Genomic DNA, 11,603 nt, shown 5'->3' with positions numbered 1-11,603 from the left:
TCTGCGATGCGATCTGATCGCAGATCGCATGATTTAAAGGTTATAGAGGTGGTGGCACATCCGTTCTCTTCTTGCGATGCGATGGTGTGATAAGCCATGCATTAAATTCCAATAGGACTTCTTGCGATGCGATGGTGTGATAAGCCATGCATTAAATTCCAATAGGATATTTTGAGCTGTGTAATAAATGATATTTACTAGAGTTGGTAAATGTAGGTGAAATCTTAAATTTTACTATTTTTTATTTTCACGGAAGTAAGGGAAAAGCAACACGTATTGTAAAAGATATTTTTATGTTGTTAAATATAAAAATAATGCAAAAGCACAGACGTGTAGAGAGTTTTAGACAAGAAGAGTTTTCTTTTTTTCTTGCAACGCACAGCAATGCTGGAGAAATAATTTTTTCTGAGATATTGGAATCAGGTTCTGGAACTGAAGTTCCTGTTGTAAATCCTTCTGAGCAGAGGAAGACTATTTTGTAATAGTTTTATTTTCTGTTGTTTTCTAATAAAGATCCTGTATTTAAAACAGAGTGTTGTTCTCTGTGTTATTTTTTTTGTGTTTGAAATAAACAGAAATTTCATCATGGTATCAGAGATGGTCTAGGCACTCAGTGAGTCAAAAACAGAGATTGTTTTTTCACTGTAGGAGTTGTAAGAAGTTTCTTGAGCATTTTTTTTTCAGCATAAAAGTTTTTTTTTGCCTGTTTTTATTTTCACACCCAGTATCTCTTCTTTACCAGTAAAAGTTAAGATGGCAGATACTGGAACAGGTTTGACAAATCCCCAACTGCCACAGTTTAATGGGAAAAACTACAGTTATTGGTCCATAACAATGAAAGCATTGTTTGCTTCTCAAGGAATATGGGAGCTTGTTGAAACTGGCTATGGTGAACCGGCAGATGCAACAGCGTTGGCTGCTTTGACAACAGCAGAAAGAGACGAGTTGAAGAGTGACAAGAAGAAAGATGCCAAAGCCCTCTTTTTCCTCTTCCAATCAGTGCATGAAAGTGTTTTTCCACAGATTGCAGCAGCAACAAAATCTAAGGAGGAATGGGATATTCTCAAAACTGCCTATCAAGGAATGGAGAAGGTGAAGACTACAAAGTTGCAGATGTTGAGGAAAGACTTTGAAAATCTCAGCATGAAGGAATCTGAAACAATAGATTCATTCTTCACTCAGGTTATTGGCTTAATAACCCAGATAAGATCTCATGGTGAGATTCTTGAAGAAAGAAGGATTGTAGAGAAAATCTTGAGAATTTTACCCTCAGGTTTGAATCTATTGTGGTAGCAATAGAAGAAACAAAAGATCTCTCACAATTCACTGTAGATGAGCTGAGTACTTCTCTTTTGTCTCATGAACACAGACTGAGTAGAGGAACAGATTCCTCTTTTGAGCAAGCATTCAAGACTCAAATGTCTTTTGGCCAAGGAAAAGGTCGAGGCAGAGCAAATAACAGAGGTCGTCGAAGAAGCCAAAACAGAGGCAAAAATTATCCTGCAAGCTCAAGCGGAAGGAACTGCAATCAGAACCAAGATGAAGGTTCAAGCAAACAACAAGCTCATGGACAAAGGTATGACAAATCCCAAGTCCAATGTCATTATTGTAAGAAATATGGGCACTATGCCAATGAATGTAGGAAAAAGCAAAATGACATGAATAATAGGCAAAATGCTAATTTTTCAAATAAAGAAGATAAGAACCCAAAGAACGTGTTATTAACATGTAACATAGCACAAGACAAACAAGAAGATTTTTGGTTCTTAGACTCAGGTTGTAGTAATCACATTACTGGTAATATTGAAATGTTTGCCAATCTGGATGAAAATATGAAATCTGAGGTAACAACTGGGACTGATGATACGATATCTGTCAAGGGTAAGGGCAGAGTTAGTATCCAAGCAAAAAATGGAGAACAGATGACTGTGCCAGATGTATACTATGTACTTGGTCTGAAGTGTAATCTTTTGAGCATTGGACAGCTCATTAACAAAGGTTACAACGTGTTCTTCAAAGATGATTTGTGTACAATCAGAGACATACCTCCAAGTAAGAAGATCATCGCACAGGTGCAGATGACCAACAATAGAATGTTTCCTCTCAAACTTAGGGCAGATTTGAAGGAAGGCAGAACTATTGCGGCTGTAACACAAGAAGTCTTTCAAGAACAGGTGAAAGATGTGAATTGGTTGTGGCATTTGAGATTTGGACATCTCAATTTCAGAGGCCTGAATCTACTGCACAGAAAGGGAATGGTAAAGGGATTACCATTGATCGAGAAACCAGACAGCCTTTGTGAAGGCTGCATCTTGGGCAAGCAACACAAAGAAAGCTTTCCAGCAGGAAAGAGTATAAGAGCAAAAGCACCATTGGAAATTGTTCACTCCGATGTGTGTGGACCAATGCAAACACCATCATTTTCTGGAAATAAATATGTTTTAACTTTCATTGATGATTACACCAGAAAGACATGGGTGTATATGCTGAAACAGAAGAGTGAAGTGTTTGAGAAATTCCGCCACTTCAAAACTCTTGTTGAGAAGCAGTGTGGGCATTATATCAAAGTGCTCAGAACAGATAGAGGAGGAGAGTACATCTCCCAGGACTTTCTACGTTTTTGCAGAGAGAATGGCATACAAAAGGAGTTCACCGCAAGGTATACACCTCAGCAGAACGGTGTTGCCTAAAGAAAGAATAGGACCATTCTTGATATGGTCAGAAGTATGCTGAAGGCAAAACACTTGCCGCATGAGTATTGGGCAGAAGCTGTCACTTGCGCAGTTTACATCTTGAATAGATGCCCAACTAAAGCTGTCATGAACAGAATACCAGAAGAAGCATGGAGTGGTCAAAAGCAAACAGTCACTCACATGAGAGTATTCGGTTGTGTGGCATATGCACATGTACCGGATCAACTAAGGAAGAAGCTTGATAGTAAGGGGGAGAAGTGTGTCTTTAGTGGCTATTGTGATGAGTCAAAAGCATACAAACTCTATAATCCATCCACCAAGAAATTGATAGTAAGCAGAGATGTGCAGTTCATTGAAGATGAAGCTTGGGATGGAAGCTTAGAGAAGACAGTGAATGTGAAGACAATTGTGTCTCACGAAGAAGAAGAGGAAGGGACAGCAGCAAATAATCCTTCCTTAATGGCTCCTCCTACACCACAGTAAGTATAACAAACCACACCACAAGCTGGTATTCAAACAGCCTTAAGAAGTCAAGGAAGTGCTTCTCCAAGCACACCACCGGGATAAGAAATACCCTCAACTTCGGATGGAACTCCAAGCACACCAAGAAGACCAAGATTCAGAAACCTGAATGAGATTTATGAACAAGGAGAGGTAAGCAACAATACCAGTCTAAATTCATTATTCGCTTTATATTGTCATGTTGATGACCCAGTCCATTTTGAAGATGCTGTAAATGAAGATAAATGGATTAAAGCAATGAATGAAGAATTTTGTGCAATTGAGAAAAGTAAAACATGGGAGTTAGTGGACCTCGCTGAAGGCAAAGATGCCATTGGAGTTAAGTGGGTCTACAAGACCAAAAGCAATGCTGAAGGCAAGATTGACAGGCACAAAGCAAGACTTGTTGTGAAAGGCTACAAGCAGCAACAAGGAAAAGACTATGACGAAACCTTTGCACCAGTAGCAAGGATGGACACAGTCAGAACAGTGTTGTCTATTGCGGCACAACACAAATGGAAGATTTATCAGATGGATGTTAAATCTGCATTCCTGAATGGAGTGTTAAAAGAAGAGGTTTATGTTGAACAACCTCCAGGCTATGAAGTTGAAGGCCAAGAGCATAAAGTTTGTAAACTGAAAAAGGCTCTTTATGGGCTGAAGCAAGCTCCAAGAGCATGGTACAGCAGAATAGATGCTTACTTGATTGAGAATGGGTTTGACAAGTGTGATGGTGAACCCACACTCTACATAAAGGAGAATGATAGTAAGATTATTATTGTTGTTTTATATGTAGATGATCTGATTTTTACAAGCAATGATGGCTCTCTCATTGCTGATTTTAAAGCAGTCATGAAAAGTGAATTTGAAATGACTGACTTGGGCTTCTTAAGATATTTTCTTGGAATTGAAGTAGACCAAAGTGAAAATGGCGTTTTCATTTCTCAAGATAAATATGTAGAAGCAGTGTTGAAGAGATTTAACATGCAGAACAGCAAAGCAGCTGTGACTCCAACTGTAATGGGGTTGAAATTGACCAAAGAAGACAGCAGCAAGGATTTTGATCCAAAATTGTACAAGAGCATAGTTGGCAGCCTTATGTACTTGACTGCAACTAGGCCGGACATTATGCATGCTGTGAGTTTAATTTCCAGATTTATGGAAAGACCGAAAGAGACTCATTGGCAGGCAGCCAAGAGGATTCTAAGGTATGTGAATGGAATGAAGGGGTTTGGTATTTTATACTCCTCTTCTGAAAGTTTCATGTTGACAGGTTACACTGTCAGTGATTGGGCTGGAAGTGTTGATGATAGGAAAAGCACATCGGGATATGTGTTTCATATGGGATCGGGAGCCATCTCATGGGCTTCCAAGAAGCAACCAGTTGTAGCTTTGTCAACAGCAGAGGCAGAATATGTGGCAGCAACAGCAGCAGCATGCCAAGCAGTATGGCTGAGACGAGTTCTCAGAGATTTGTGTCATGAACAAGAAAAGGGAAGAACCATTTACTGTGACAATAGCTCAGCAATAGCATTGTCTAAAAATTCAGTTTTTCATAAAAGAACAAAGCATATAGATACCAAATTTCACTTCATACGTGAATTAGTTAACAATGGTGAGATTGTTTTGCAGCACTGCAGAACAGAGGAACAGTTAGCTGATATCTTGACAAAACCATTGGCAAAGAAAAGCTTTGATCATTTTAGGAAATGCCTGGGTATGCAGAAAAAACCCAGCAGCTAAAATTAAAGGGGAGTGTTGGAATGTTAATTTCAAACTGCAGACTTTTTCCTACGATGCGATACCATCGCATATCACACTTCCTTTCTTGCCAGACTTCAACGTGTCCTTTGATTGTCTGCGATGCGACTTCGCGATGCGATCTGGTCGCAGATCACATGATTTAAAGGTTATAGAGGCGGTGGCACATCCGTTCTCTTCTTGCGATGCGATGGTGTGATAAGCCATGCATTAAATTCCAATAGGATATTTTGAGCCGTGTAATAAATGATATTTACTAGAGTTGGTAAATGTAGGTGAAATCTTAAACTTTACTATTTTTTATTTTCACGGAAGTAAGGGAAAAGCAACACGTATTGTAAAAGATATTTTTATGTTGTTAAATATAAAAAGAATGCAAAAGCAGAGACGTGTAGAGAGTTTTAGACAAGAAGAGTTTTCTTTTTTTCTTGCAACGCACAACAGTGCTGGAGAAATAATTTTCTGAGATATTGGAATCAGGTTCTGGAACTGAAGTTCCTGTTGTAAATCCTTCTGAGCAGAGGAAGACTATTTTGTAATAGTTTTATTTTCTGTTGTTTTCTAATAAAGATCCTGCATTTAAAACAGAGTGTTGTTCTCTGTGTTATTTTTTTGTGTTTGAAATAAATAGAAATTTCATCATTATTTCCTTCAGTTCATTTGATTATGTTTGAATGAGTTGACATGGTGTTAAAAAAATTTGTTCTCAAAATCATATTGTTTGTGGACATTGCAAGCTCTTCACACAAGGAAGAATTTTGGCACAACGGTGTAATGCGTGCCAATTAATGTGTGTTAGTTGGAAGTTGTACAACGTTTACTGATAGGGAATTCTTGGGCGGCTGTAGCTTAATGAAATGTTTTTGCATGTAGTTCTCTTCACTTTCATAATCTGTGAGAAGGAAGGTCGATGGCAAAGGGCGTAAAGTTGTTTTTATATATGAATATAAAAGTTGTCACAACCACCATGCCTGCACTTCCCATGAAAGGCGTTGATTTTGCTGATACCATAACATTACAGAAACTTTCCTAGCAAGGTTTAGCTTGTCGAAATTGATGACTTCATCTGTGTAATTCTTATGCTTTCTAATGTGCATAACCCAATATTTACTTTTAGTTAGTAATATTAAAAAAAAAACATCATCCTACTTGTATATCTAAACATTAGAACTTGACTAGGAGTTGACATAAATATGAAATAAAAACATGCAAAAATTGTAAAATTTATAGTAGCATGTACATAAAGAGGAAAAGAATGAATCATAGAGGGTTTCATGTTTTAATCAAGCTCTCTAGACCTATTGGGTGATGTGACAATGAATTCCAACAATTTTTCACCATTCCAAAACATGACCAGCCATTGGCTACACCAGTGTAAGGTCCTCTACCCTAACTATCAAAGGTGACGCTCTCTGGTCATTGGACCTCGTTCAAGAACATGATCTTAGAATTCTCGAGCCATTTTGCTCGTTCCTTAGCTAAGGAAGCTACGACCATGGCGGGGATTCGAGTGCATATGGTATAAAGTTGGGGAAATGGGCAATGAGGCTCAATTGAAATGGTTTTGTGCCCACATATATTGCAAGCCCCAACAATGCAACAACAAATATTGTTCTTGTCTCAAAGGATTCTGCCATTGTTTCACTTGCCCCACTACTCGCTGTTGTTCTTTGGTGGAGCTCAATGATATAGGTAGTTTTTAAATTAATAATGATATGACCGGCTAGGTAGCTTTTAAATTTAATTGAAAAACATTTGGGTAAGGAAGGTGTAGAAGTCAGAAGTCAGAAGTCTTGAATTTTGGTTACAGGGAGAAGATGAGCAGGTGCAGAATTCTTCACCTTCCGGTCATATCTGTCCATTTTTCACTGTACGATCTCTCGACACTAATCAAGAGTTCATTTGAATTTGTTGAGATAGTATAAGAAAACAATGTGAACATGGGGTATTGTTCAATTCCTCATTAGGGTTTAAGTTTCACCAAGGAAATACTCTTACTCATACTTGTTCGATTTTCATTAAGGATATGGTTGTGCTTATGCTCATGTTTGTGTTTACTCGTATTCACAATAATGGTTAGGGCTACAGGCAAGTCCATTGGATTGAATTTTTTTTTTCTTATTGGAGTCACCCAGAATAATCTTTTCCTTGTGAAAAATTAAAGTTGGGAATGAAATAAATTATTCTAAGAAGAGGATAGAAATGGATGAAGTTAATGATATAGTCATCATACTATCACAACTAGAATACAAGAAAATTGACACCCCTACAAGTGCTATAAATGGAATTGACTTAATAAAAGGATAACTTTATAAACCCTAGTAAGGTGTTATGCAATGAAAAAGGTTTTCATGAACAATGTTAAGAATATAAAGAGCATTTATCTCTATTGCATCAAATAGTAGAGTTAGTGGTAAGTGGCATACTAGGTAACTATTACTGCTTGGGCCATATAGTCATCCCACTCATTAGAGCTATCCCACTAATGATACCATCTGCATGGACAATGATGTATAAGTAGATATACTTATATTTTGAACGTATATGAATGGGTGAGTCCTATTTTAAATCAGAAATTGATCATCACTATTTTTAGTATGGAACATAGTATGCTTCTAACAGATAACTAGATAAATATTTATGCATTAAATCCTTATGTATAATGATTTCTTTAAATGAGTAAAGCCAATTCTAGTTTATCTTAGTAGGATGATTTTTTCCATGTAAACCTCAAAATTAGTGATACTTGAGCATGCAGAGATTGTGGTCTTAGAAGTGAAGGTAAAATACATATAAGTGTGATAGAAATTACATGTACATAAGGAAAACTTGGGTAAAATTGGTATTATAAATGATGAAAAGAAATTAGAAAGCTTTTGCTTAAAACCTCTAATGCAAACCATAACATGTACTGGTTGAGGAATGTGCTGAAAACTAAATTAGGTAAGAGATTTAAATAAGTATTGGTGAATAAAAACAAATCTCACCTAATACCTGAAAGAAGGATTATATAATGGAGGAAGTCCATGGTCATATCCGGACTTAATTGTTGTATATATATACCTATGACTTGTCATGGATAGTTTTACATGTTCTTACCATAGTTTGGTTAAGTAGTAATTATTGTAAACATCTTGAAGAGGAACATTATTAATATCCATGCATATTAATTAGTTATATGAATTTACCATGCAAGCACATGTGTGTGCAGTATTATAGACTTGTAAGAATATTGTATTGATCAAATGGTTAATGGTAGGATGGTCTTGGTGTTATGAATCCATATAAGAAAGAGTCTTGAGTCTAAATCGAGCTATATCTGCATGGGTTGTTATGTTCCAACCATAAATAGGCAAAGTATGCAGGAATAACTTAGGATTATGTTTAAGAATCGGATTGGACAAGGGAATTGAAGGTTATAGTACAAGACTATATAACTGTAAAAATTATTGTTTAAATTAATCCCTTGATTAATGCATCTACTTACAATGTGATTTGTTCTTTGGTTAGAAGAAAGTATGGTTAAGGGGAAATTTAACTTAACATTTCTATGACATATTCATCTTTCGATGGATATGCATAATAGAACCTATAAGTATTCTTGAGTGCAAACCATAGTACTTTATGAAGTAGCACAAATGGTATGGACCACTGGGTCAATTAAGGTACCAAACGATTTTGAGGAATTCATAAAATAGATTACTCGTCTTTTGGAGGAGCTAATGTGTAAGTACCCTGAGATGATAAAAACTTACAACTAAAAGGGGTGTAGGATTGAAAGTGGTAAGAACTTTCAAGTATAACTACACTACATTATTCATGGCCAACAAGTTGTTAAGGCGTACAAAGGGCAATAGTAAATCATACAGGATGAATTATGATTTGATAAATATTAAACTTGAAAATCTGAGAGCTAATAGTATGCTTGAAGACATTAAGCAGAAGGTATGATTAAAATATGCATGAGTGCAGTACTATACTACTGATATTGTAACCACATGAAATCTAGAAAGGATTTGCACTTGACAAAACTTTCTCTGACTATAGAAATGAACCATACTAATAGAAATTTATTTTCAACTGAGAACAATTGTTTTAATTGCTAGAAATGTAGAAAAGAATGTTTGGTATGATACTAACATGGTAGGAAAATATGTGGAAAAAGTTTTGTCATGCAAGTGATACCATGGGAATGGTATGATGGGTAGTAGCATAGATGGTAGTATGTACAGTAGTACATACGGTAACCGTATGGCTACATGTATTATATGATTGGAATATGAGATGTATATCAGTGTGTATAATACACATTTTTTTTCAGATAGGTATGAATACATTAGATAAATGTTTGGCAAGGAAACTGACCTGGAGGTTACACAAAAAATGGATAGTACGATTGGTATAACTAACCATGGTTAATTGTAGCTTGGCATACATACAATCACAATGAATATATATTATGGATATATATTGTTATGTGAACTAATTTGTTATGACGTTATAGGCATATTAACGTGGAAAATATGCTAACTGATGTATTGTATGCCGTGAAACTCCAAGAAGCAGGTACTCGACAACAACACAAAGGTTTGAAAAGAATGCAAGCAGAGAAGATGCATTATTCAGATAAAATAAATGATAAGAAATAACTACTTAAATAATATTAGGTAACAAATTATGATATATATATCATAGTTAAAAATTTTCATCTATAAATTCTCACAAAGGGTTTGCAACAATGTTACAGGTAGCTATGAAAGGAGGAGTGCTCTTGGGGCCAATGTAGATATGGAAGAGGAGCACTCCTTGTGACTGATGTACATCGAGAAAATTGCATCAGATGGCAGAGCCATAAAAGCTGTGATCCAGAAACTAGCTACTTATGAACGAGGATATGATGTAGTGATACACCGAGGATGGTGTAAAATTTAAGGGGGTGAGTATGCAACACCCCTCCCTTGTGTGCTAAATTATTGTAAACCTAAGCTGAGTTAAAGCTAGGTGTGATATCCTCCCTTATGTACTAAACTATTGTAAACCTAAGCTAAGGAATGCTAGGTGTGATACCCTCCTTATGGGTTAAACTATTCTAAACCTAAGCAGAGGAAAGCTAGGTGATATGTAATATGAAAAGCAAAGGTATTATTAAGTAAATTAATAAAATAAATCAATTGGAGGGTGGAGCACCAAGAGAGAGGAGATTCTTTCCAATCCCATGAGGAATGGGATAGAGATGAATATTTCATGATAAATATTCTAGATGTGATTCTAGATAATCATGGATGGATTGGAGATCCATCAGATGGATGGGAGATAAAGATCTGACGGACATAAAAGCTTTGGAGAAGATAAAGGAAACTTTTATGAGGAAAAGCCTCATTGGAGATCAAGACGAGCTTTTCCAAAATGGACCTAGGAAAATGGAAAAATCCATAAAAGCAGGACGTCGCTAATGGTAACTAAATCATGAAAGAGGGCATTAAATACCCAGTGCATTGATCAATTGAGGACAATTGATCCTTGGCAAGACATTTGGCTCGGGGGGAATCATAGGTGATTCATGGCTGGGTGGTGGTGCTCCTCCCTCCAAGTGAGGTTCTAGTTGGTGTCAAATGTGTGGAATGTTTGTATGATCATTCTTACTCTTTCCCTATTTTATTTCAAGTTTGGTTATGAGAAGATTTCTTAAGTTTCTTCACCATGATAATGTTGAATGAATTACGTATGCTTATGTAATAATAGATTTAATGGTGTTTCCCTCTCTTATGATGAGATTCACTTGCATGGTATGGTTTTTATATTAATCCGTACTTCTTATGAAGTTAAATCATTTAGCTCAGATATGCTAATGGTTGATTTCTTATCTCTATATTTATTTCCTATTGTTAGAACGGTTAAATCATTGAACTCGAGAGTATAGAAGTTGTGTTGTCAATGATTGTATTCATGCAACTTTTATTTCACTCCAGATGGTGATGAAGTAGTTGTTGAATCTAATCTTGGACCTTATTAAAGGTACTTAAGGAAAATAGATTGTCCTTAAATTATGTGTTATTATTGATACATTAAGGCTTTGTTGCTTGTGAACAATTATGGAGTAATGTTGTTAGCTATATAATGATGTAGTATTGTCTATGCCTTGCATAAGCTATATCAATAATCTTCTTCATAAGTATATTAGACATAGAAAATGAAAGCAATATTCTATTACGTGTTAGTGAGGGGGTTGTCAAAGATTTTAATTGGTGTATGTTATGATTTGTCTTTTTCCTACCAAATGTAAAAGGTTAATCTAAATTGTAAACTCTGACAATTGGATCTAATTATTCTCACCCTGGTACTGGTTGGGGGACAATGTAGGTATTCTTGCATGTTCATAATACACAGTAGTAGCTTTGCATGCCCATGCTAGTAGGAAATGTTCTATTATTGTTGCATGGAATATTACATGAAGACATTAAAGTTATTGTAAGGGTTTCATTTCAAGAGAGCATGTGATATTACACCCATGGTGTATGACTCTCCACCTTGATCTTTCATAGTAGTTATGATCCTTGGTTCACTGAGCTTGTGACAACTATGAAATCTTAACTATAACAAAGACAAAAATTTTAAATCTATGAGGTGTAAAGGATATTTTCCTGTATA

The sequence above is a fragment of the Pinus tabuliformis genome, chromosome 8 (genome assembly GCF_031772625.1).
Source record: "Pinus tabuliformis cultivar Carrire ecotype Pingquan chromosome 8, CPIR1, whole genome shotgun sequence".
Lineage (NCBI taxonomy): Eukaryota > Viridiplantae > Streptophyta > Pinopsida > Pinales > Pinaceae > Pinus > Pinus tabuliformis.
This window is presented reverse-complemented; position numbering follows the sequence as displayed.